General features: G+C 38.5%; 1 protein-coding gene across 3 annotated transcripts in view; it reads left to right on the top strand.

Annotated features, from left to right (window-relative positions):
* The first annotated feature begins 11,811 nt into the window (after positions 1–11,811).
* The window catches only part of KLHL13 (kelch like family member 13), a 278,952-nt gene continuing 263,905 nt past the window's right edge, over positions 11,812–26,858 (top strand). For 2 of the 3 annotated variants that reach the window (XM_088794843.1, XM_088794841.1), the window contains exon 1: positions 11,812–12,242. The gene's annotated coding sequence lies outside the window, so the exon portion shown is untranslated. The remainder of the gene's footprint in view (positions 12,243–26,858) is intronic. The other variant, XM_088794842.1, reaches the window with a different exon arrangement.

Raw genomic sequence — 26,858 nt, 5'->3', positions numbered from 1 at the left:
CCTCTTCAATAAATGGTGCTGGGAGAATTGGATAGCCACGTGCAAAAGAATGAAACTGGACTGCTATTTGTCACCATGTACCAAAGTTAATTCAAAATGGATCAAAGACTTAAGCATAAGACCTGACACAATAAACTGCATAGAAGAAAACATAGGTACTAAACTTATGGACCTTGGGTTCAAAGAGCATTTTATGAACTTGACTCCAAAGGCAATGGAAGTAAAAGCTAAAATAAACGAATGGGACTATATGAAACTTAAAAGCTTCTGCACAGCAAAAGAAACCATTGACAAAATAAAGAGGCCACCAACTGAATGGGAGAAGATTTTTGCAAACAGTGCCTCCGATAAGGGGCTAGTATCCAGAATATACAAGGAACTCATGCAACTCAACAACAAAAAAACAAACAACCCAATTGAAAAATGGGCAGAGGACTTGAAGAGACATTTCTCCAAAGAGGACATACAAATGGCAAATAGATATATGAAAAAATGCTCAACATCACTAATCATCAGAGAAATGCAAATCAAAACCACAATGAGATATCACCTCACCCCAGTCAGAATGGCTATCATCAACAAGACAAATAGAAACAAATGTTGGAGAGGCTGTGGAGAAAAAGGAACCCTCATACACTGTTGGTGGGAATGCAGACTGGTGCAGCCGTTATGGAAGGCAGTGTGGAGCTTCCTCAAAAAATTACGAATAGAATTGCCGTATGACCCAGCAATCCCTCTCCTGGGTATCTACCCAAAAAATCTGAAAACATTTAGAGATAAAGACACGTGTGCGCCAATGTTCATTGCAGCTTTGTTTACGGTGGCCAAGACATGGAAACAACCAAAATGTCCTTCGATAGATGAATGGATAAAGAAGTTGTGGTACATATACACAATGGAATACTATTCGGCAGTGAGAAAAGATGATATAGGAACATTTGTGACAACATGGATGGATCTTGAGAGAGTAATGCTGAGCGAAACAAGTCAGACAGAAAAAGCAGAGAACCATGTGATTTCACTGATATGTGGTATATAAACCAAAAACAACAAAAGAACAAGACAAACAAATGAGAAACAGAAGCTCATAAACACGGACAATAGTTTAGTGGTTGCCAGAGGGTAAGGGGGGTGGGGGTGGAGGTGAGGGTAAGGGGGATCGAATATATGGTGATGGAAGAAGTGACTCTGGGTGATGAACACACAATGGGATTTATAGATGATGTAATACAGAATTGTACACCTGAAATCTATGTAATTTTACTAACAATTGTCACCCCAATAAATTTAATTTAAAAAAATTAAAAAAAAAAAAAAAAAGAACTTTCTGACTCCATCAGAAAGAACAATATAAGAATAATGGGCATACCAGAAGGAGAAGAAAGAGAGAAGGGAACAGAGAATATATTCAAACAAATTGTCGATGAGAAATTCCCAAACTTGTGGACAGAACTGGACCCTCGAATCCAAGAAGCAAATAGAACACCTAATTACCTCAATCCCAACAGGCCTTCTCCAAGGCACATTGTATTGAAGCTGTCTAAAATCAACAACAAAGAAAGAATCCTCAAGGCAGCCAGGGAAAAGAAGACAGAAAGTTACAAAGGAAAGCCCATTAGATTATCATCAGATTTTTCAGTAGAAACTCTACAAGCCAGGAGGGAGTGGAATCAAATATTAAAACTATTGAAAGAGAGAAAACTTGAGCCAAGAATAATATATCCAGCAAACATATCCTTTAGATATGAAGGAGGAATAAAGACCTTTCCAGACATACAGAAGCTGAGGGAATTTTCTAATACACGACCTGCACTACAAGAAATACTAAAGGAGGCTATTCGACCACCACAAACAGGGACAATTTGTGGGAACCAAAACTCAAAAAGGGGGAGAGTCAAGGCCTGAACCGGAATAAGGGAATGGAGAAAGTAAGCGTGCTGAAGAAAATGGAATACTCTAAATATCAAACTTTCTTTTACATAAACTTAAGGGTAACCACTCAAAAAAAGTCCAGAACTGAAATATATACTGAAATAAAACAAAAAACAGAGGGAAACATCATAGAATACCACCACACAGAAATAATAGACAACAACAAAAAGGCAAAGAAACAATGGAGACACAGCCTTACCAGAAAACTAAAGATAGAATGACAGGAAATCCTCACATATCAATAATCACCCTAAATGTAAATGGACTGAACTCACCAATAAAAAGGCACAGAGTAGCAGATTGGATCAAAAAACTAAACCCAACCATATGCTGTCTACAAGAGACACATCTCAGCTACAAGGACAAGCATAGACTCAAAGTGAAAGGGTGGAAATTGACACTCCAAGCAAATGGTACCCAGAGAAAATCAGGTGTAGCCATAATGATATCAGATGAAACAGACTTCAAGGTGAAAAAGATAACAAGAGATAAAGATGGACATTTCATAATGGTGAAGGGGACTGTACAACAAGAAGACATAACAGTCATCAATATTTATGCCCCCAATCAGGGAGCACCGAAATACACCAAGCAACTACTAACAGAACTAAAGGGAGAAATTGACCAAAACACAATTATACTAGGGGACTTAAATACATCATTGACAGCAATGGATAGATCATCCAAACAGAAAATAAATAACGAAATAGTAGCCCTAAATGACACATTAGATGAAATGGACATAATTGACATTTATAGAGCACTTCATCCTAAAACATCAGACTATACATTCTTTTCTAGTGTACACGGAACATTCTCAAGGATAGACCATATATTGGGACATAAAATCAGTCTCAACAAATTTAAGAAGATTGAAATCATACCATGCATATTCTCTGATCACAAGGCTTTGAAATTGGATATCAACTGTAAAAAGAAAGCGGGAAAAAACACAAATACATGGAGATTAAACAACATACTTTTAAAGAAGGACTGGGTCAAAGAAGAAATTAGAGAAGAGATCAAAAGATACATAGAAACAAATGACAATGAAAATACATCCTACCAAAATTTTTGGGATGCAGCGAAAGCAGTTTTAAGAGGGAAATTTATCTCATTACAGGCCTATCTCAAGAAACAAGAAAACTCTCAAATAAATAACCTCATGTTACACCTTAAAGAACTAGAAAAAGAAGAACAAGTAAAACCCAAGGTCAGCAGAAGAAAGGAAATAATAAAAATTAGAGCAGAACTAAATGAAATAGAGAACAAAAAGACAATAGAAAAAATTAATGTGACAAAGAGCTGGTTCTTTGAAAAGATTAACAAAATTGACAAACCCTTGGCTAGACTTACTAAGATAAAAAGAGAGAAGACACTGATTAACAAAATCAGAAACGTAAAAGGGGAAGTTATCACGGACACCACAGAAATACAAAGGATCATCCAAGAATACTATGAAGGACTATATGCCACCAAATTCAACAACCTAGAAGAAATGGACAAGTTCTTAGAAACATATAGCCTTCCAAGGCTGAACCATGAAGAACTGGAAAATCTAAACAGACCGATCACCAGTAACGAAATTGAATCAGTCATCCAAAACCTTCCCAAAAGCAAAAGTCCGGGACCAGATGGCTTCACTAGTGAATTCTACCAAACCTTCAAAGAGGATCTAATACCAATTCTGCACAAACTCGTCCAAAAAATTGAAGAAGAGACAGTACTCCCTAACTCATTTTATGAGGCCAACATTACCCTGATACCAAAACCTGGTAAGGACAGCACAAAAAAAGAAAACTACAGACCAATATCTCTAATGAATACCGATGAAAAAATCCTAAATAAAATTCTAGCAAATCGAATACAACAATGCATTAAAAAGATGATTCATCACGACCAAGTGGGGTTCATCCCCGGGGCACAAGGATGGTTCAACATCTGCAAATCCATCAATGTGATACATCACATAAACAAAATAAAGGACAAAAATCATAGGATTATATCAATTGATGCAGAAAAAGCATTTGACAAGATATAACATCCATGTATGATTAAAACACTTAATAAAATAGGAATAGAAGGAAAACAACTTAACATAATAAAGGCCATATATGACAAGCCCTCTGCTAATCTCATAATTAGTGGAGAAAACCTGAAGCCCTTTGCTCTATGATAGGTGACAGGGCTGTCCCCTATCACCTCTGCTTTTCAACATAGTGTTGGAAGTCCTTGCCAGAGCAATCAGGCAAGAGAAAGAAATGAAAGGAATCCAAATTGGGAATGAAGAAGTTAAATTATCATTCTTTGCAGATGACATGATGCTATATATAGAAAACTATAAAGACTGCACCAAAAAGCTATTAGAAACAATCAACGAATACAGTAAAGTTGCTGGCTACAAAATCAACGCACAAAAGTCCATTGTCTTCCTATATACTAACAATGAAATCTCAGAAAAAGAAATACGGAAAACAATTCCTTTTGCAATTGCAGCAAAGAGAATAAGATACCTAGGAATAAAGTTAACCAAGGACGTGAAAGACCTATATGCTGAAAACTATAAGACATTTTTGAAAGAAAATGAAGAAGACGCAAAGAAATGGAAAGACATTCCGTGCTCATGGAGTGGAAGAATCAACATAGTTAAAATGGCCATATTACCCAAAGCAATATACAGATTCAATGCAATCCCCATCCAAATCCCAATGGCATATTTTAAAGAAATAGAACAAAAAATCATCAGATTTGTTTGGAACCACAAAAGACCCCGAATAGCCAAAGCAATCTTAAGGAAAAAGAACAATAATGGAGGTATCACACTTCCTGACTTTGGCTTGTACTACAGGGCTACAATAATCAAAACAGCAGGGTATTGGCAGAAAAACAGACACATAGACCAATGGAATAGAATTGAGAACCCAGAAGGAAAACCACATAAATATGGACAGATAATTTTTGACAAGAAGCTAAAAACATAGAATGGAGGAAGGACTGCCTCTTTAATAAATGGTGCTGGGAGAATTGGATAGCCACGTGCAAAAGAATGAAACTGGACTGCTATTTGTCACCATGCACCAAAGTTAATTCAAAATGGGTGAAAGATTTAAGCATAAGACCTGACACAATAAACTGCATAGAAGAAAACATAGGTACTAAACTTATGGACCTTGGGTTCAAAGAGCATTTTATGAACTTGACTCCAAAGGCAATGGAAGTAAAAACTAAAATAAATGAATGGGACTACATGAAACTTAAAAGCTTCTGCACAGCAAAAGAAACCATTCACAAAATAAAGAGGCCATCAACTGAATGGGAGAAGATTTTTGCAAACAGTGCCTCCGATAAGGGGCTAGTATCCAGAATATAGAAGGAACTCATGCAACTCAACAACAAAAAAACCAACAACCCAATTGAAAAATGGGCAGAAGAGTTGAAGAGACATTTCTCCAAAGAGGACATACAAATGGCAAATAGACATATGACAAAATGCTCAACATCACTAATCATCAGAGAAATGCAAATAAAAACCACAATGAGATATCACCTCACCCCAGTCAGAAGGGCTATCATCAACAAGACAATTAGTAACAAGTGTTTGAGAGGCTGTGGAGAAAAAGGAACCCTCATACACTGTTGGTGGGAATGCAGACTGGTGCAGCCATTATGGAAGGTAGTGTGGAGGTTTCTCAAAAAATTACGAATAGAATTGCCATATGACCCAGCAATACCCTCTCCTGGGTATCTACCCCAAAAATCCGAAAACATTTAGAGATAAAGACATGTGTCCTCCAATGTTCATTGCAGTTTTGTTTATTGTGGCCAAGACATGGAAACATCCAAAATGTCCTTCTATAGATGAATGGATAAAGAAGTTGTGGTATATATACACAATGGAATACTATTCGGCGGTAAGAAAAGATGATATAGGAACATTTGTGACAACATGGATGGATCTTGAGAGTGTAATGCTGAGCGAAATAAGTCAGACAGAAAAAGCAGAGAACCATGTGATTTCACTGATATGTGGTATATAAACCAAAAACATCAATAGAACAAGACAAACAATTGAGAAAAAGAAACTCATAGACACAGACAATAGTTTAGTGTTTACCAGAGGGTAAAGGGGGTGGCGGGTGGGGCGTGGGAGATGAAGGTAAGGGGGATCACTTATATGGTGATGGAAGGAGAACTGACTCTGGGTGATGGTCACACAATGGGATTTATAGATGATGTAATACAGAATTGTACACCTGAAATCTATGTAATTTTACTTACAATTGTCACCCCAATAAATTTAATGAAATAAAATTTAATAAAAAAAGACATGTGAGCTCCAATGTTCATTGCAGCTTTATTTACGGTGGCCAAGAAATGGAAGCAACAAAATGTCTTTTGATAGATGAATGGATAAAGAAGTTGTGGTATATTTACCCAGTTGAATACCATTCGGCGGTAAGAAAAGATGAAATAGGACCATTTGTGATGACATGGATGGATCTTGAGAATATAATGCTAAGCGAAATAAGTCAGACAAAAAAACAGAGAACCGTATGATTTCACTGATCTGTGGTATATAAATCCAAAACAACAAAAGAACATGACAAACAAATGAGAAACAAAAACTCATAGACATAGACAATTGTTTAGTGGTTACCAGATGTTAAGGGAGGAGGAGGTTTGCAGATGAGGGTAAAACCTGAAATCTATGTAATTTTGCTAGGAATTGTCACCCCAATAAATTTAATAAAATAAAATTGAAAAAAAAGAAATCAAATATATGGTGATGGAAGGAGAACTGACTGTGAGTTTTGAACACACAATGGGATTTATGGATTATGTAATACAGAATTGTACACCTGAAATGTATTTAACTTTAGTAACAATTGTCACCCCAATAAACTTTAATTAAAAAGAAAGAAAAAAGAAAAGATACAGAGAACGAAGTCAATTGAGACAGAGAAACTGTGGACCCTTTGCGTAGTGGGGGTTTCTGTGGGGTTCTAGTTCTTTGTGCTGTGGGGACATTGGCTAGAACATCTAGATAGAATGGGGAGCTCATCCTATAACTTTATTTTTAGAACCCTGTTCTTCCATAATGCACAGGAAAATTTTGATTCTTAACCATCCAAATTTGAGCTCCTGTAAGTATTAACCGTATAGAAGCGGTGTTGAGAAGTCAGCTCTGAAAAGTTTTGACAGAAGAGGGCAGTGATGTAATCTTCTCTAGGTTCCTCCTGCCCCCCACACAAAATAAAGGTAGTGTAGTTCATGGCTAGGGTTATCCTTGATGTTAGAAAATCTATACAGTTCCTTTAGGTCTTTTCCTCCCTCTGACTCCTCAAGCTCTATCTTGAGCTGTCCTTGAAGCCCACTTAGAGCTCATTTATTCTAGAACTGCTTATCTGACGAAGGGGATAGGAACATGTTGGTATCTCTTTACTTAGTATTATTTATTTCTGTATTTTAACACCCCCATCCAACCGTGTGTGTGTGTGTGTGTGTGTGTGTGTGTGTGTGTATTGTGGCTACTTGTCTAGTTTAGTTGGTGAAAACTTTTTTTTTATTCTGTTCGTTATTCCACTCTATGGAGTGAGTAATGTGCTAAGCAGACACCTGTCGGCTCTCCATAAATACTGCTTCCATTCAGTAATGGACGAGATGAGTGTTTCAAAGAAATGCAAATTGAGTAGAGAGGCAAAATGGCACATTTTAATTTGTTCTTTAATCAATGTTAAGGCAATTGAAATTTTTTGGGTTCACATTTACTTGGCACATAGCAGGCTTGCAAATGCTTCTTGACATAGTTGGCATTATTCATGGCTTGGTGCTGTTTGGGGTGTGTGTGTTTGTGTGTGTGTGTGTGTGTGTGTGTGTATATGTGTGTGTGTCCACATCTGTTTGTATGGCCTCTGTTTTGGTGAATTTTTAAAAATGTGTAATTAAACTGGTGCTGTCAAACTGTTGGGGAGGCATGGTAGGCAGAATTCTAAGTTGACCTCTAAGATTCTTGCCCTCTGGTGTATATGCCCTGAATATTCCCCTCCCCTTAAATGTTGAGACCTGTGAACATGCTGAGAGGTCATTCCGATGATTAGGTTACATTATATGACAAAAGTGAAGAGATTTTAAAGGTGTAATTAAAGTCTCTTCCAGAAGAGAGAGTTCTGCTGACTTATACAAAGCAAACAGCCATGTTGTAAACGGCCTATGGAGAGGGGTAGTCTCTAGAGCCTGTGGATGCTGAGGGTCTCAGTCCTGCAACTATAATGAATGGAATTCAGAAAACAACCTGAATGAGCTTGAAGAGGACTCTGAGCTCCATGTGAACACAGCCTGGCTGACACCTTGATTTCAGCCTTATAAAACACTGAGCAATTTACCCAGCTCAGCTATGCCTGGATTCATGACCCATGGACACTGAGATAATAAATGTGTGTGGTTTTAGACTAGCCACCAAGTTTGTGGCAATTTGTTACACAGCAATTAACAATATCAAATACAGAGCTTACTCTAGCTGGCATTTAAAATGTTTGCCATTGTATTAGTTTGTTAGAGCTGTCATAACAAAGACTAGATTCTTTAAATGACAATAAATGGACATTTTCTCACAGTTCTCATAGAAGCTATGTGTCCAAAATCAAGGTGTCAGCAGGTTTGGTTTCTTCTGAGGCCTCTTTCCTTGACTTGCAGATGGCCACCTTCTCACTGTGTCCTCATGTGGTCTTTCCTCTGTGGGCATGCGTGTGTGTGTCCTAATCTCCTCTTCTCATAAGGGCAATAATCATGTTAGATTAGGGCCCAACCTAAAGATCTCATTTTAACAGAATTAACTCTTTAAGGAATTTGTCTCAAAATAAGATTGTATTTTGAGGTTGTGGGGGTTAAGTTTTCAACATATGAATTTTAAGGGTGGGGACAGAATTCAGCCCATAATAGCCATCATCCTTCTCTGTATTTTTTTTTTTACCACTAATATTTTGTTTTGACTTCTTTTCTTATTCCCTGGACCTCTGTTACATCTCCCCATTCCTCAGATTTTTGTTGTACTATTTCAAATGCTTTCCCTCGTTTTTGACCTTTTTGGCTACAGGTTAACATAAAATCCTTCATAATTACCTTCCTAGCTTCTAGTGGCCAGTCTGATATTTACAAAACCATTGCCTTACATTTGTGTGTGTGTGTGTGTGTGTGTGTGTGTGTGTGTGTGTGTGTATGGTTTGTTTTTGTTTTACAAGTTTACAAGGCACTTTCACAAGCCTTGTTTATTTGAAACCCAGAAAAATACTGTGAGGCTGGTCAGTCCGATATCATTACTATTCCCACTCTAAATTCAGGAAAACACTCAGAGAGGTGATGGGGTTAACTTAACGTCACATAGCACAAAAGTGTCTTCTGACTCCAAGGTAGAGTGTCTGCCCACTAGATTAACTATCCAAAACATCCTAACCCAAACAGCAACTAATTCCTACTAAATAAGTGTATTTTTAATATCTTATTACTATCTGTTTGTTCAAATGCTGATTCTATAATTGCCCACATCTTTGCTGTGTACCCTGAAGGGTTTTCACATTGCATGAAAAAGCTCTACTGGGGCCACACCTGATTATCCCATTTTTCCTGTCATTTCTATTTCAGAACTTATTGTAAAATGACCCTATCTGAACCTTTTCATGGCAGGGATATAGCCATGACTTGGGTGTATATCAGCTCAGTTTGTATTTATTTCAACCTACATGTCAGGCTTTTCATACAGATTGAAATCGATTGCTTTAAACATGTCTCTTTAATGAGAATGAAAACATCTGTTACCAGGTGCATTCCACCTAATAGGCATTTTGTTTGTTCAGTAGTCCCCCCATCCACGATTTTGCTTTCTGAGATTTCAGTTACCTGTGGACAATCGTGGTCTGAAGTAATTAAATGGAAAATTGCAGAAACACATAGTTCATAAGTTTTAAATTGTGCACCATTCTGAGTAGTATGATGAAATCTCACACCCTACTGATCCATCCGGCCAGGGATGTGAATCATCCCTTTGTCCAGTGTCCCCATGCTACTTGCACGTTGGTCACTTAGTAGCTGTCTTTGTTATCAGATCAACTGACTGTGGTATTGCAGTGCTTGTGTTCAAGTCACTCTTACTTAATAATGGCCCCAAAGTGCAAGAGTAGTGATACTGGCAATTCAGATATGCTAAAAAGAAGCCATAAAATGCTTCCTTTAAGCGAAAAGATTAAAGTTTTTGACTTAATAAGGAAAGGAAAAAATTGTATGCTGAGGTTGCTAAGATATAAGGTAAGAACGAATCTTCTGCCCACGAAATTGTGAAGAACGAAAAAGAAATTTGTGCTAGTTTTGTTGTTGCACCTCAAACTAAAAGTTTCAGACACAGTGCATGATAAGTGTTTAGTTAAGTTGGAAAAGGCATTAAATTTGTGGGTGGGAAATATGAACAGAAAACATGTTCTGATTGATGGTAATGTGTTGCTTCAGAAAGCATTGAGCCAATATGACGACTTCAGCAAGAGACCTCCTGAAACAAGTAACACCAAGCCATTTACTGCAAGTAAGGGGTGGCTACACAGATTCAGGAATAGGTTTGGACTGGAAAATAGAAAAAATACTGAAGAGAGAGACAACATTCACATAACTTTTATTACAGACAGTAAATTGTTGTCAATCTCTTACTGTATTTAATTTGTAAATTAAATTTTATCATAGGTATGTGTGTTTAGGGAAAATCATAGTATAGATAAGGTTTGGTACTATCCACATTTTCAGGCATCCACTGGGGAACTGCTGTTATGTAGGTATACAATAATTATTCAATAAGCATGGTGGAGAAGCCAATGAATTCACCCTGTTAATGAAGACAAATTGTGTAAAACACACTGACAGGTAAAAGATAATGCAAATTCCATGTGTTTGGAGTTCTTTCTTACTTATTCACCAGTTTGATAAGGGCTAACAATGTGGTTAGATCTTTAGTTCTAGCAAATTTTTGCGTAGCTGATTATTTTCAAAGTTACCAGAAACCCACAACTAGAATTTCCGTGCATTCAGTTTGAAATACCAAGTCAGCAATGTTGAGATTTCAAATTCCTGAACAGTTTAATGGTAGGCAATGGGAGAAATACTAGGAAACATAAAAAACATAAAGATCCTAGGCCCTGCTCTGCCCCTTACTAATTGTGTAATCTTGGACAACTTCTTTGACCTTTACCCTTCAGTATATTGTCACCTGAAAAATGGAGATAATAATGTGGACCTCGTGGAGTAGCTATGAGTAACCAGTTCAGCTGTTTGTTCATAGTAAACACTCAGTAAAACGTTAAACTGCTGTATTTGTTGTTATTCTTCCTCTTTGTTAATACTCTGTAGTGTGGCATGGAGGAGAGAGATGAAGCGCTCATCGCACTTCAGGAGTGATTAACAGTTATGTGGGAGCCTGGGTCAGGTTTATTTTGAGGTGCGTGCCCCACCGAGGTGAAATACACCGTGTGTCCAGACCCTCCGTGAATATGGGGGCTGTGGTAAAGGCTGGTAAGAGGCATAGGCAGGAGACACAGGCGGGCCTCCTGTTGGAGTGGCTAAGCGGGACTGCAGTTCCTGGACACTTGACAGTGTCACCTCCCCTTGCCTCCAGGGCACTAGAAGCCATGTGTGCTCCAACGCGAGAGCTCTGGTTTCAGAGACTTGAGGGCCACTTAGCAGTCACCTCCTCTCCTGGCCCACCTCGCCACTCACAGCTAAGGCGGAGAAGTTGTGCTCGGACCCTCCGCACGGTCCTAGCCCCAGCTCCTTCGTCTCCCGCGCAGGCGCCGCCAGAGCCACCCCCGCCGCCATGTTTCCCCCATCCGCGCGCCCTCCCCTTCTTCCCCCCTCCCCTCCTTAACCGGGCTCCCGCCGCCTGCCTCTCCCCACACCCCTCGGTGAGGTCAGGCGGAGGCGCTGCCGCTGCGGCCGCCGCGGCTCCGCTCCTATTCCGGGTAAGCCCGGAACACGGACTTTTGAAAATAACTGGAGCGACGTTCGGGTTTAGGGTCCGCGCTTTCCGCCTGCGCGAGGACAGGGCGAAGTGACCAGAGCGAGCTGGGGGTGAGGAGGTGCGGGAACCGGTTCCCTGTAGCAAGAGGGAGCCGGGGCTGCGCCGCGCGACTCGCTTTTTGGCCCTCGGAGCGCAGCAGCTGGTGGACAGGCAGCGGGACGCTGGGACGCGGCTAACAAGGTGAGGCAGTCCTGAAGTTGTAGGGGCTCCATCGGCCGCCTCCCCACGTCTGGGACTCGGCGAGACGAGCCTGTGACCGGTAAGGAGTTGGGATCTGTACCAGGGGCAGACGGACAGGGACCTAGCTTCGCTCTTTGCATGCCCCCCCTCTTTCTGTCGCGTGCTACTCCTCGTCCTCATCTCTGCACCTTCTCATCCCTACTTCCCGGACTAGCTGGCTTTGCCAGACGCCTGGGTTCTTTTAGGACCCCAGAACGCAATTTCCTTTGCTTCTTTGTTATCCCTCCAAGATCGTCTAGTTCAGGCGTCGCTGTCGCTGCCCTGACAGTTTGGGGTCTCTCAGTCCGTCTGGTCCCCACTGTCGCTTGCCCTCTAACAGTTTCTGCTTTGTGCCTCCCAACTCATCCGTTCCTCAGAATCGTATAACTTGGGAGGCTTGGCTACTGGCTCCCTACTCAGGAGCACTCTCCTCTTTCTCCAAGCTTTTAACTCTGCTCTGAATGTCTTCATCTCTTTATGTCTTGGCTTCTTTAGTTTAATCACAGTTGACTGATGATTTTCTTGCAGTCTAACAGCCTACAGTTTACTGCAAGTGATGGAAATGATCCTCTAGTAAGTATCAGCTAAGGAACTTAAAAGCTTCTTTCTAGGTTTCAGTAACTTAGTCCAAGAACCATACCCACTTAAAATGTTTGCATGTTTGTATGTAATCCTAGAACATGGCCCTAAATCTGATTCTTCCCCCGCTGCTGAGCAGGCCTGGTGGGGGGTGGGCAGAGAGGGAGACAGGGGGAGACAGAGAAAGGGAGAGATGGGGGAGGGAGAGAGACGGGGGGGGGCGGGGGGGGGGAGGTGAGGTGAGGTGAGGTGAGGGGAGGGGAGGGGAGGGGAGGGGAGGGGAGAGGAGAGGAGAGAGATTGATGATTGACTTTTGATGCCTGGCTCCATCTCTCCATCTGCAAACTGGGATGTTCGTGGTTTTAATGTATGGTAGTCAGAGGACTCTAGTGGTTTGGGGTCAGTCACTTACGTTAACATAGGCTGGTTACTAAGCATATTGTATGGTAACTGAGAGACTCTGGGGTTTAAAAGAGTCCCTGTTGGATAGGCACCTGCCTTTTTTTTTTTTTTTTAAGAAGCCACAGTTTCTTACATTAGATTCCATATTTGCACAAACCTTCAAGAAACGGCATTAAAAAAATGCATTTAAAAAAGAGACTACTTTTCTGTGGATTGGAGATTAATTTGCTTAAGTTGATTTCCCATAGCACCACTTTTTCTGTCAGCAATATCACCTTATCCCTATACAGTTGCCCTGAAGAAAATAGAATGGAGAACCTGAAATTGGAGGTACATAGTGAACTAGCACATGCTGATGTTTTGTGGTTGTGTTTTTGGAGATGGCTATAGCTAGTGCTCAAATTGGAAAGCTGAGAAAAATGAAATAATTAAGCAGTGATTACATCATTGTACATATAAAAAAGTAGCTCCCTTAACTGCCAGTTCTTCTTAATATCCTATTACTTAACAGTGATAGAACTGTTTGCTTGATGTGTGACTAGATATTGCTGTTGACATAGTGTGTGCTAATTGGTAGTAATCTCAGAAGAAACCAAGTTGTGAATGAAGATAACCCCAAATTTCACTGTCCTGGTAGCACTTTTTTTGTCAGTGAGACCATGAATGTAGTTTCTGCTGCAACATCAAATGATGCATTTTGAAAACAGATAAATAAAAGCTTCAATTTCCTAAGGTGTTTTATCTGTATTTTTATAAGCACAATTTGAAAAATGTGGTGTGACTATATGGAGTTTTAAGTTGATGTTCTGAAGAAAGTGGTTTTTACAGGAACAGTAAAAGATGTTGATTATCAATTTAGTTAGATGGTTTGCAGGTGATATGTAGTTTCCCTTATTCATTTAGAAAATTTTTGATTTCACTTTAGTTCTATTAAAAAATGGACTATGGTAGGGAAAGGGGATTTATACTAATAGGGCCACCCTTCTAAATCTGTAATTTTCTTGGCAACCTATTCTGGAAAGATATAAAAACTTGCAAGCTGTTTCAAGAAAAATAGTTTATATCATGCTGTTTTTCCCTTTTATTATTATTCATACTAAGTCTCAGCTAAGACTGCCACTAATGTGAACTCATTATGTTTTGGGGGGGTGAAATGTGGATGTGAGTTTATTATAAGCATTTTGATCTGAATCTTTTCAATATGTTTCAATATGTATTTCATAACCCATCTGGTACACCTAGAAGTTATCAGGCTGGATGTTTCTGATGATACTAAACATAACTGCAGTTGAGTATTGAATTCTCTTCTTTTTTTCATTTTCTTTGCATTTTAAATTACTTTTCTTCCATGTAATTTGACTTACAGTAGTGAAATGAGACTAACCAATTTTCAAATTGTTTGATTTTATTGATGTTGAATAAACTACTACAACCCCCTCAAAGTACTTTTTTCCCGTAAATCCATTGGTTGAAACTGATCTATTTTTATTGCAGTGAAATAACACAATAATTTGTCAGTCATTATCAGATTTCAGAAAATGTAAAAAGAGCATGGAAAAAGGAATAGCTCCAGAGGAAACATCTCAAAATTAGGGGGGGAAAGGCTTTTTCAAATTACTGACATTCATAGCAATCAGCCTTTGAATATATTGTTCATTTAGTAATTTATTTTACAAGATCTTTTGAACCCCTTCTATTTGTCATGCTGCTGTATTAGGCACAATGATAACTCTTACAAGGAATGTTCTTTGCTCTTGTGGAGTTTCACAGTGGTCTATATTCCACCAAACAATATAGACAATAAACTAGTAAAAGAAGGAAGATCCTTAGAGATTGCAGTAAGAAAAATGAAGGAAATGAGTAGCAAAGTACGATAATGGAGAACTGGGAAGGGACTAATTAGCTACTGCGGTGGTCAGGAAAGGCCTCTCAGTGAAGGTGACCTTTGAAAGAGAAAAAAGACCTGAAAGAGAAAAAAGAATGAGCCTACCTTGTGAAGAGCAGAGAGAACAAGAGCTAAGGCTTTGAGGCAGAAAGACAAACTTGGGGTATTTGAGGAACTGAAAGCAAGCCAGTATGGCTGGAGCCTAGTGAGCTGGGTGGGTGGCGGGGAGTGGTTAAAGATGTTAGAGAGCTTGTCAGATAATAGATAATGCTGGGCTTGGAGATTCTCAGAAAGAATTTGGGTTTGATTCTCAGAACAATGGGAAGCCATTGAAGAGTCTTTGTTAACTACTTTTCTGTGGAAGGTCACTGACTGAAAAAAAAAAGTGGAGCTAGAGATTTGTTTTGCAGAGATAAACAGAATATCTACCTACTCAGTTGTTTAAGTTAAGACCTGAGAATGAAAAACGTTGTTTGATATGTATGCTTCATATATATGTAGTCCTCTATTCTGTTTAGATAGGGGATAGGGAAATGGGAACTCAGAGGTGAGTACTTTCCACTGTCACACACTCACCTGTGTGCTGAGGTAAGTTGTCACGAACTTTATTAAAAATCAGATAATTGTTCAACTTAATAATTTGTTTTTCAAAGAATGTTTTCTCACAGAAATGTGTTTCCTAGAAAGTTTTGGCATATAAAGGAATAATTTAGGTTTTAGAAATGGCCTTTGGGATTTTGGGAGGAGTTTGCCATTTTCCTTTAGCTGTTGTCTTCTCCAACATTTTTAAATTGCCACACCTTTATTCTTTGAGAGATCAGGGCTACTCTATTTCTTGATATTTAAATGAATTTAGACTTGGCATTTATTTTGTTGTCCTGAGCCCTTTCTCGAAAGCAATCCAGCTTTGAGGTCTATTTGGCCCCCAATAGGAATGCAGGCAGTCATTGACATTCTGTAGGGGTGAATCCTAATATCGTGGAGTATTAAACTGCAAAATAACCTTCATTGACTCCTGCAGGACCTAGTTCTAACTCCTTAACTTAGCACTCAAGGATTCTGCATGATTTGACTCAGGCCTACTGTCCTACATGTCCTTATTATCCTCTTACACAAATCCTCTATTGGTTTAAATGGAGTTTTTTCCAGTTGGGAACTTTTGTCTTACCATTATTCTTGGCATAGAGTAGGTGTAGGTGCACAGTAACTGCTTGTTGAATGGATGCCATGCCATCATCCATTTGCAAAGCCCTTCACGTTCCTTTCTGTCATTGCAAATCCCAACACTAGTCAAGGAACAGTTCAAATTCCACGTCCTATTATGCCATCACCAAGACCTGATCTCTGAACGTGAACAGCAGTCACACTTGTCATGTGTATCATAATTGCAGTAAGTCCTCGCTTAACATTGGCTATAGGTTCTGCAACTTTAAGTGAAATGATATAATGAAACCAATTTTACCATCGGCTAATTGATAAAACAAGGGTTAAGTTCCTTTAGTATCTCATCACCGGTATAATGAAACGACATTGAACAAAATGATGTTATTCGAGGACCTGCTGTATGTTCATTTGACACCTGGCCATCTCTCCACTGGTCTCCAGCTCCATGAAGGCGATCTGGACCTTGTCTGATTTGCGCATTCTTGTATCCTGAGCACCTGGTACATGGTATGACCCCCTATGAATCGTTGTTGAATAATGAATAAATGCTGCCTTGTGTTGTACCTCCTATTATTGTTTTGGATCCTTAAATTGTTTAATACTGTTTTACTTTTCACATGTTTGGTGTTCTCAAGTGGTTTTTAAGAATGGTCATAGAGCATAGTTAAGAGCACAATTCTGGAGCTAGGCTTCCTGGGATCCAGTTCTGGCTAGGAGACTTACTAGCTGTGGGACACTGGGTGAGTTAGTTAACCTCTCTCTACCTCATATTTTTCATCTGTAAAATAGGAATAATAGAACTTACCTCTTAGGGTACTTACTATAAGGATTAAATAGGATTAAATGAGTTAGGTCTACAATTTGTTGATTGCAATTTTTAAATTTCAAAAACTTTAGTATCCTAAGAGGTAAAATGAGGATTAAATGAGTTAGGTCTACAATTTGCTGATCACAGTTTTTAAATTTCAAAAACTCTAAAAACTTATAAAATTTTCATTTGGTAAGTTAGGAGCCAAAACTCAGGTGATGAACATCTGACTTGAACTGATGTGAGGGTAGTTATAGTCTTTATTCTGTTTAATGTTAATCTTTATTTGGTTTTGCTATAGAATTAGTAATATGTTTATGGGGCAGTGCCTCAGGCCCTACTGGAGTATTACATAATGTATAGAATATGCAGGTTATTACCTATCCAAAAGGCTGGACATTTCTGAATTTGGAAACACATCTGGCACCAGGGCATTGCACATAGTAAGTTGATGCTGTTGGTGATGATTAGGGAGGTAAATAGACTGTTTCATGCTTCTTAATACCTTGCTTATATTAGTTACCATGTAAATACGTGCTGGTTTATCCATGCAACAACTCTGAATAGAGGACTGGCTGAATAAGCATCATTTTGTCATAGGAAAAAAGATATGGCTGGGTCACATGGTTGAAATGAGCCAAGACCCAGGTTGGCCTTCCTTCCTTCCTTCCTTCCTATCAAGGAGGGCGCAGCTCACAGTGGCCCATGTGGGGATCAAACTGGCAAACTGGGTGTTATTAGCACCACGCTCTAACCAACTGAGCTAACTGGCCACCCCCCAAGACCCAGGTCTTTCAATACTCTTTTTTTTAAATTTATTTTTCAAATTTATTGGGGTGACAATTGTTAGTAAAATTACATAGATTTCAGGTGTACAACTCTGTATTACATCATCTATAAATCCCATTGTGTGTTCACCACCCAGAGTCAGTTCTCCTTCCATCACCATATATTTGATCCCCCTTACCCTCATCTCCCACCCCCCACCCCCCACCCCCCTTACCCTCTGGTAATCAATACTCTTTCATCTAGTACCATTAAAAGTATTTGTTTTTTGTTTTTCTTGTGTTACTTAAACCAAGATCTGCTTCTTTAGGGTGAGTCTTTTTGAGGGGTTGGGGGAGGATTCAGTTAAGAATTTAATGTGATTAGACACTTATTCTTTGCAGTTGCTAAACATTTATTAAACTCCTCATGTGTATAGAAATAAAACAAATGAGGCATGGTTCCTGGCCTTCAGTAGTTCCGGCATCATGCGTGGTTACACGGGGACATGAGTGTTCATTACAGTTCTTTATTTTCCTCTGGAAGCTTGAAATCATTAATATTAAAAACGTACAAAGGAAAACACAAGAAACAATTGAAAACTTGTGTTAGTGTCTACTATATGGAATTGGTTTTCGATTGCTCTAACCATTCCCCACCCCCTGCAGTATTATTCCTATATGACATTCTGACAGCCTTTCCAACTAATCTAAGCAACATATGTTTTTTTCATTTTCTCCTTTATCAATATTTATAAAACATAATTGGTATGTTTTTTTCCTTTTCCTTTTATGGGTTTGAGCATAATTATCTCTCAAAAGATTTTCTTGCAATGTTCTTACAGTTGAAAATTAGTCCTTGAAACTATTCTGCCAATTCAGTCAACAAATATTTATTAAGTACCTGTTATATTGCAGGAATTACTGTCATTTAAACAAATATAATTTCTGTCTAGTGCTCTTTCCTTCAAACTGGAGCACACTGGGTGAGCAGGGTGGTGGCATATAGTGTGCCCCAGGAGCTGCAAAATAAAGCAGCTGTGTTTTCTTGAAGCACCTATCTTATACAAAGGTTTAAGAGAACATTCACTGGTAACTAATTTAAGATATTTAGCAATATTTATACAAATTCAGAGACAGGCATACCTTGGAGATATTGTAGATTTGGTTCCAGACCCCTGCAATAAAGTGAATATTGCAATAGAGTGAGTCACATGAATTTTTTGGTTTCCCAGTGCATATAAAAGTATGTTTACACTATACTGTAGTCTATTAAGTGTGCAATAGCATGTCTAAAACACTACATACCTTAATTTAAAAATAATTTATTGCTAAAACATGCTAACCATCATCTAAGCCTGTTGGAAAAATGGTGTAGATAAACTCACTTGATGCAGGGTTGCCACAAATCTTCAATTTGTTAAAAAAAATGCAATATCTGCAAAGCGCAACAGAGCAAAGTGCAATAAAATGAGGTATGCCTGTACATTGTGCTTTTGAATGCAATATTCATATGAAGATATGAGGTAAAACCTAATAGTTCAGAGAAAGTCTCTGCTTGCAAGGGCAGCTGTGGTAACCCTGCTGTGACTTTGAAAAACACTGGGGCCACAGAGTGCTGTTTGAGCCTGTTCCTTTAGTCAAATACCCACATATTCTCATAGTCTTAAATTCCCATGATGACCTATGGAAAAATAATAGACATTAAATTTTCCCCCTATGTTGCCTAATTTTCAGTTCAAGGGAATGCACTGGTTGCTTGATAATGGTCTAAATGTTAAAATTTGTTGAATCTTAACAGAGTTCTTCGTGTTTGTGGGTAACAGCCAAAACTGATAGGGAAGGACCTGCCAAGGGACTGATAATCTTCAAAAGAGAGCTTGTTAGAACACAATGACCATGAACTTAAAGCAGCACAATTGATGGGGTCAAAGGTTTGCCTTGTTCTATTCACATTTACCTGTGTCACCGATTAAAGTTAACTTTTACTAACTTTGAAGTTGCTTTTGTTTATAACACAGTCATTATACAAATTGCTTTGTTAATTGCTGGTCACTGGAATATTTAATAGTAGAGGCAAGTTGTCAAAGATTATGTGCTTTGAGATTTCTAGAGTTTGAGGTGATTTGAAAAATTTCAAGCAGAACATTGGAGGAATGCCTGTTACAAAGCAATGATCTGATTTGCTCCAAATGAGGAAGGTGAAGAGAAAGGCAAGCAAAGAAAGAGGGTGGAAGTAAATACAGTAAGTCAAACACTGAATTTTTCAACAGATTTTTGTTATGTATGCCCCACTTTCATTGTTGCTGTCCCACTCCAGGCACAGTTCACAGGGCCTGACATTGTTGTATAATTGTCTTACTGCCCAAAACTCATAAGGATGTGGGTATAGAGGGGTGATTAAGGAATGGTCTTTATAGTCTATGTGTGAAGTGCTTTTACAGCCTATTCAGTAAAAGGGGATAAGAGAGTTGTAGATAGGGATTCCAGGCGGAATTCCCGCCCTTTCTCAGGAGTTTCTTTCCCTTTCCCTTTCCCGAGATATAAACTGTTTTCTCTTCTCCATGATGAATTGCTTCCATAAAGTGACGGCCAATACTACCAACAACCTGGGTTCAAGGAGCTTATTTTCCCGATTTCCCGACCAAACTTTTCTCAGGATTCGGGAACGGGAAAGCGAAAAAAATTCCTGAGAACGGGTGGGAATTCCTGCCTGGAAACCCTAGTGGTAGAGTTTTGCTTCTTGGCCCCACTTTCTAAAAATGGCCATACATTTCTAAAGAACACTTTATTTTAACAGTTTTGTGTTCTACTTTTGAATATTTCTCAGTGGGAAGGCAGTAGAGTGTAATAGCTACAATCTTGGGCCCTGGAATCATAGGCTTGGGTTCCAGTTCTGCTTTGTCTCTTGTTGGCAATGTGGTTTTAGGCAACTCTTCACCTCTCTGAACCTTGTTTGCCTCCTCTGTAAGCAATCTCATTTGGTGGCTTTAAGGATTAAGTGAAATAATGCTTGTAAAGTACTAAGCATAGTTCAAGCTACATAGTAGATGTAGTTATTCTTACTATTGACTCCTTTAGTAGATTTGTGGCTTAACTAGTTAAAACTCGGAGAACACTGTAAGAGTTTCTATGTGAACCAGAAGTGAGGGAAAATTGTATCTTTATTTGTATTGCCTTAATTCCAGCTGGAATGCTATTTTTTGAATATGTATTTCTTTAATGGTGAGTAGACTATTTAGAAGTAATGCTAATTTTTTGGCAGGCAAGAAAGTTTATGGTAAATGCTTGGTTTATTACTTACTAAAATTGGCATTATATTGAATGCAAGGAAAATATCAATTTTTTAATATGTTTGCCCAGTGTATATTTAAATATGATACTATTTAGCTTAAACAAATTTAAAATTTAATCTTCATTTTGAATGGAAAGGGAGATGCAGGAAAATATACACAACTAACAATTTTTTTTTTGTTGGGGAAGGGGGACAGGACTTTATTGGGGAACAGTGTGTAATTCCAGGCCTTTTTTCCAAGTGAAGTTGTCCTTTCAAACTTAGTTGTGGAGGGTGCTGTTTAGCTTCAAGTTGTCCTTTCAGTCTTAGTTGTGGAGGGTGCAGCTCAGCTCCAGGTCCAGTTGCCATTTTCTAGTTGCAGGGGGCACAGCCCACCATCCCTTGCGGGAGTCGAACCGGCAACCTTGTGGTTGAGAGGATGCACTCCAACCAACTGAGCCATCCAGGAGCTCAGGGGCAGCTCAGCTCAAAGTGCCGTGTGCAATCTTAGTTGCAGGGGGCGCTGCTCACCATCCCTTGCAGGACTCAAGGAGTTGAACCGGCAACCTTGTGGTTGAGACCCCACTGGCCCATGTGGGAATCGAACTGGCAGCCTTCGGAGTTAGGAGCATGGAACTCTAACCGCCTGAGCCACCGGGCTGGCCCACACAACTAACAATTTTGTCTTTTATTTCTTTTTTATTTATTTCTTTATTTTTATTATTATTTTTTAAGTTTATTGGGGAGACAATGGTTAGTAAAATTACATAGATTTCAGGTGTACAATTCTGTATTACATCATCTATAAATCCCATTGTGTGCTCACCACCCAGAGTCAGTTCTCCTTCCATCACCATATACTTGATCCACCTTACCCTTGTCTTCCACCCCCTCCCCCTTTACCCTCTGGTAACCACTAAACTATTGTCTGTGTCTATGAGTTTTTGTTTCTCATTTGTTTGTCTTGTTCTTTTGTTGTTTTTGGTTTATATACCACGTGTCAGTGAAATCACATGGTTCTCTGCTTTTTCTGTCTGACTTATTTCGCTCAGCATTACTCTTTCAAGATCCATCCATGTTGTCACAAATGTTCCTATATCATCTTTTCTTACCGCCGAATAGTATTCCATTGTGTATATATACCACAACTTCTTTATCCATTCATCTATCGAAGGACATTTTGGTTGTTTCCATGTCTTGGGCACGATAAACAAAGCTGCAATGAACATTGGAGCACAAGTGTCTTTATGTATAAATGTTTTCAGATTTTTTTGGTAGATACCCAGGAGAGGGATTGCTGGGTCATATGGTAATTCTATTCGTAATTTTTTGAGGACCCTCCACACTGCCTTCCATAATGACTGCACCAGTCTGTATTCCCACCAAGAGTGTATGAGGGTTCCTTTTTCTCCACAGCCTCTCCAACATTTGTTACTATTTGTCTTGTTGATGACAGCCATTCTAACTGGGGTGAAGTGATATCTCATTGTGATTTTTATTTGCATTTCTCTGGTGATTAGTGATGTTGAGCATTTTGTCATATGTCTATTTGCCATTTGTATGTCCTCTTTGGAGAAATGTCTCTTCAGGTCGTCAGCCCATTGTTCAATTGGGTTGTTTGTTTTTTGTTGTTGAGTTGCATGAGTTCCTTGTATATTTTGGATATTAGCCCCTTATTGGAGGCACTGTTTGCAAAAATCTTCTCCCATTCAGTTGGTTGCCTCTGTATTTTGTCGATAGTTTCATTTGCTGTGCAGAAGCTTTTAAGTTTCCTGTAGTCCGATCCCATTCGTTGATTTTAGTTTTTACTTCCCTTGTGTTTAGAGTCAAACTCATAAAATGCTCTTTGAACCCAAGGTCCGTAAGTTTAGTACCTATGTTTTCTTCAATGCAGTTTATTTTGTCAGGTCTTATGCTTAAGTCTTTGATCCATTTTGAATTAATTTTGGTACATGGTGACAGATAGCAGTCCAGTTTCATTGTTTTGCACGTGGCTATCTAATTCTCCCAGCACCATTTATTGAAGAGGCTGTCTTTGCTCCATTGTATGTTTCTAGCTTCTTTGTCAAAAATTATCTGTCCATATTTATGTGGTTTTATTTCTGGGTTCTCAATTCTATTCCATTGGTCTATGTGTTTGTTTTTCTGCCAATACCATGCAGTTTTGATTATTGTAGCCCTGTAGTACAAGCCAAAGTCAGGGAGTGTTATACCTCCAGTAATGCTCTTTTTTCTTAAGATTCCTTTGGCTATTAGGGGTCTTTTGTGGTTCCAAACAAATCTGATGATTTTTTGTGCTATTTCTTTAAAAAATGCCATTGGGATTTCGATGGGGATTGCATTAACTCTGTATATTGCTTTGGGTAATATGGCCATTTTAACTATGTTGATTCTTCCAATCCATGAGCATGGAATGTCTTTCCATTTCTTTGTGTCTTCTTCAATTTCTTTTAAAAATGTCTTATAGTTTTCAGCATATAGGTCTTTCATATCCTTGGTTAAGTTTATTCCTAGGTATTTTATTCTTTTTGCTGCAATTGCAAAAGGAACTGTTTTTTGCATTTCCTGTTCTGAGAATTCATTGTTAGTATAGTGGAATGCAATGGACTTTTGTATGTTGATTTTGTAGCTGGGAACTTTACTGTACTCCTTGATTGTTTCTAGTAGCTTTTTGGTGGAGTCTTTAGGGTTTTCTATATACAGCATCATGTCATCTGCAAAGAGTGATAATTTAACTTCTTCATTCCCAAATTGGATGCCATTTATTTCTTTCTCTTGTGTGATTGCTCTGGCAAGGACTTCAACACTATGTTGAAAAGCAGAGGTGATAGGGGCCACCCTGTCATGTTACTGAACATAGAGCAAAGGGCTTCAGTTTTTCACCGTTAATTATGAGATTAGCTGAGGTTTTGTCATATATGGCCTTTATTATGTTAAGGTATTTTTGTTCTATACCTATTTTATTAAGTGTTTTAATCATGTATGGATGTTGTATCTTGTCAAATAAATGCTTTTACTGCATCAATTGATATAATCATATGATTTTGTTTATGTGATGTATCACATTGATGGATTTGCGGATGTTGAACCATATTTGTGCTCCAGGAATGAACCCCACTTAGTCGTGATGAATAATCTTTTTAATGCATTGTTGCGTTCGATTTGCTAGAAGTTTGTTTAGGATTTTTGCATCTGTATTCATCAGAGATATTGGTCTGTAGTTTTCTTTTTTTGTGTTGTCCTTACCAGGATTTGGTATCAGGGAAATGTTGGCCTCATCAAATGAGTTAGTAAGTACTGTGTCTTCTTCAATATTTTGGAAGAGGTTGAGCAGGATTGGGATTAGATCCTCTTTGAAGGTTTGGTAGAATTCATTAGTGAAGCCATCTGGTCCTGGAGTTTTGCTTTTGGGAAGGTTTTGGGTGACTGATTCAATTTCGTTACTGGTGATCGGTCTGTTTAGATTTTCCAGTTCTTCATGGTTCAGCCTTGGCAGGCTATATGTTTCTAAGAGCTTGTCGATTTCTTCTAGGTTATTGAATTTGGTGGCATGTAGTCCTTCATAGTATTCTTGGATGATTTTTGTATTTCTCTGGTGTCCGTGATAACTTCCCCTTTTTCATTTCTGATTCTGTTAATTAGTGTCTTCTCTCTTTTTATCTTCGTGAGTCTAGCGAAGGGTCTGTGAATTTTGTTAATCTTTTCAAAGAAGCAGCTCTTAGTCACATTAAGTTTTTCTATTGTCTTTTGTTCTTATTTCATTTAGTTCTGCTCTAATTTTTGTTATTTCCTTTCTTCTGCTGACCTTGGGTTTTACTTGTTCTTCTTTTTCTAGTTTTTTAAGGTGTAACATCAGGTTATTTATTTGGATTTTTCTTGTTTCTTGAGATACGCCTGTAATGATATGAATTTCCTTCTTAAAACTGCTTTCGCTGCATCCCAAAAATTTTGGTAGGATGTATTTTCATTGTCATTTGTTTCTATGTATCTTTTGATCTCTCCTCTAATTTCTTCTTTGACCCAGTGGTTCTTTAAAAGTATGTTGTTTAATCTCCGTGTTTTTTACTGCTTTCTGTTTGCAGTTGATATCCAATTTGAAAGCCTTGTGATCAGAGAATATGATTGGTATGATTTCAGTCTTCTTAAATTTGCTGAGGCTAATTTTATGTCCCAATATATGGTCTACCTTGAGAATGCTCCGTGTACACTAGAAAAGAATGTGTAGTCTGATGTTTTAGGATGAAGTGCTCTATAAATGTAAATTATGTCCATTTCATCTAATGTTCATTTTGGGCTGCTATTTCGTTACTTATTTTCTGTTTGGATGATCTATCCAAAGCTGTCAGTGATGTATTTATGTCCCCTAGTATAATTGTGTTTTGGTCAATTTCTCCCTTTAGTTCTGTTAGTAGTTGCTTGGTATATTTCGGTGCTCCCTGATTGGGGGCATAAATATTGATGACTGTTATGTCTTCTTGTTGTATAGTCCCCTTTACCATTATGAAATGTCCATCTTTGTCTCTTGTTACCTTTTTCACCCTGAAGTCTGTTTCATCTGATATCATTATGGCTACACCTGATTTTCTCTGTATACCATTTGCTTAGAGTGTGAATTTCCACGCTTTCACTTTGAGTGTATATTTGTCCTTGTAGCTGAGATGCGTCTCTTGGATACAGCATATGATTGGGTTTAGTTTTTTGATCTAATGTGCTGCCCTGTGCCTTTTCATTGGTGAGTTCAGTCCATTTACATTTAGGGTGATAATTGATATGTGAGGTTTTCCTGTCATTGTATCTTTTGTTTTCTGGTAAGGGTGTGTCTCCATTGTTTCTTTGCCTTTTTGTTGTTGTCTATTATTTCTGTGTGGTGGTATTCTATGATGTTGTCCTCTGTTTCTTCTTTTATTACACTATATATTTCAGTTCTCGATTTTTGTGAGTGTTTACCATTAAGTTTATGTAAAAGAAAGTTTGATATTTAGAGTATTCCATTTTCTTCAGCACGCTTACTTTCTTCACTCCCATATTCCGGTTCACGCCTTCCTGTCCCCCTTTCTATGTTTTGGTTGCCACAAATTGTCCCTGTTGATGGTGGTCAAATAGCCTCCTTTAGTATTTCTTGTAGTGCAGGTCGTGTATTAGACAATTCCCTCATCTTCTGTATGTCTCGGAAGGTTTTTGTTCTTCCTTCATATCTAAATGATATCTTTGCTGGATATATTATTCTTGGCTCATAATTTCTCTCTTTCAATAGTTTGAATATTTGATTCCACTCCCTCCTGGCTTGTAGAGTTTCTGCTGAAAAATCTGATGATAATCTGATGGGCTGTCCTTTGTAGGTTACCGTCTTCTTTTCCCTGGCTGCCTTGAGGATTCTTTCTTTGTCGTTGATTTTAGACAGCTTCAATACAATGTGCCTTGGAGAAGGCCTGTTGGGATTGAGGTAATTAGGTGGTCTATTTGCTTCTTGGATTTGAGGATCCAGTTCTTTTCACAAGTTTTGTAAGTTCTCATAGACGATTTGTTTGAATGTATTCTCTGTTCCCTTCTCTCTTTCTTCTCCTTCTGGTGTGCCCATTATTCTTATATTGCTCTTTCTAATGGAGTCAGAAAGTTGTAGTAGAGTTCTTTCAGTTCTTTGAAGTCTCAAGTCTCTTTCTTCTTCTATCTGTGTAATTTCCAGGTTTCTATCTTCGAAGTCACTGTTTCTTTCCTCCATCTGGTCAACTCTACTACCCAAGCTGGCTATATCATTCTTAATTTGTTCTATTGATTTCTTA

Source organism: Rhinolophus sinicus, chromosome 18 (assembly GCF_057876585.1).
Source record: "Rhinolophus sinicus isolate RSI-liver-muscle chromosome 18, RSI-T2T, whole genome shotgun sequence".
Taxonomy (NCBI): Eukaryota; Metazoa; Chordata; class Mammalia; order Chiroptera; family Rhinolophidae; genus Rhinolophus; species Rhinolophus sinicus.
Note: the sequence above shows the minus strand (reverse complement) of the source record. Positions and strands in the feature narration are given on the sequence as shown.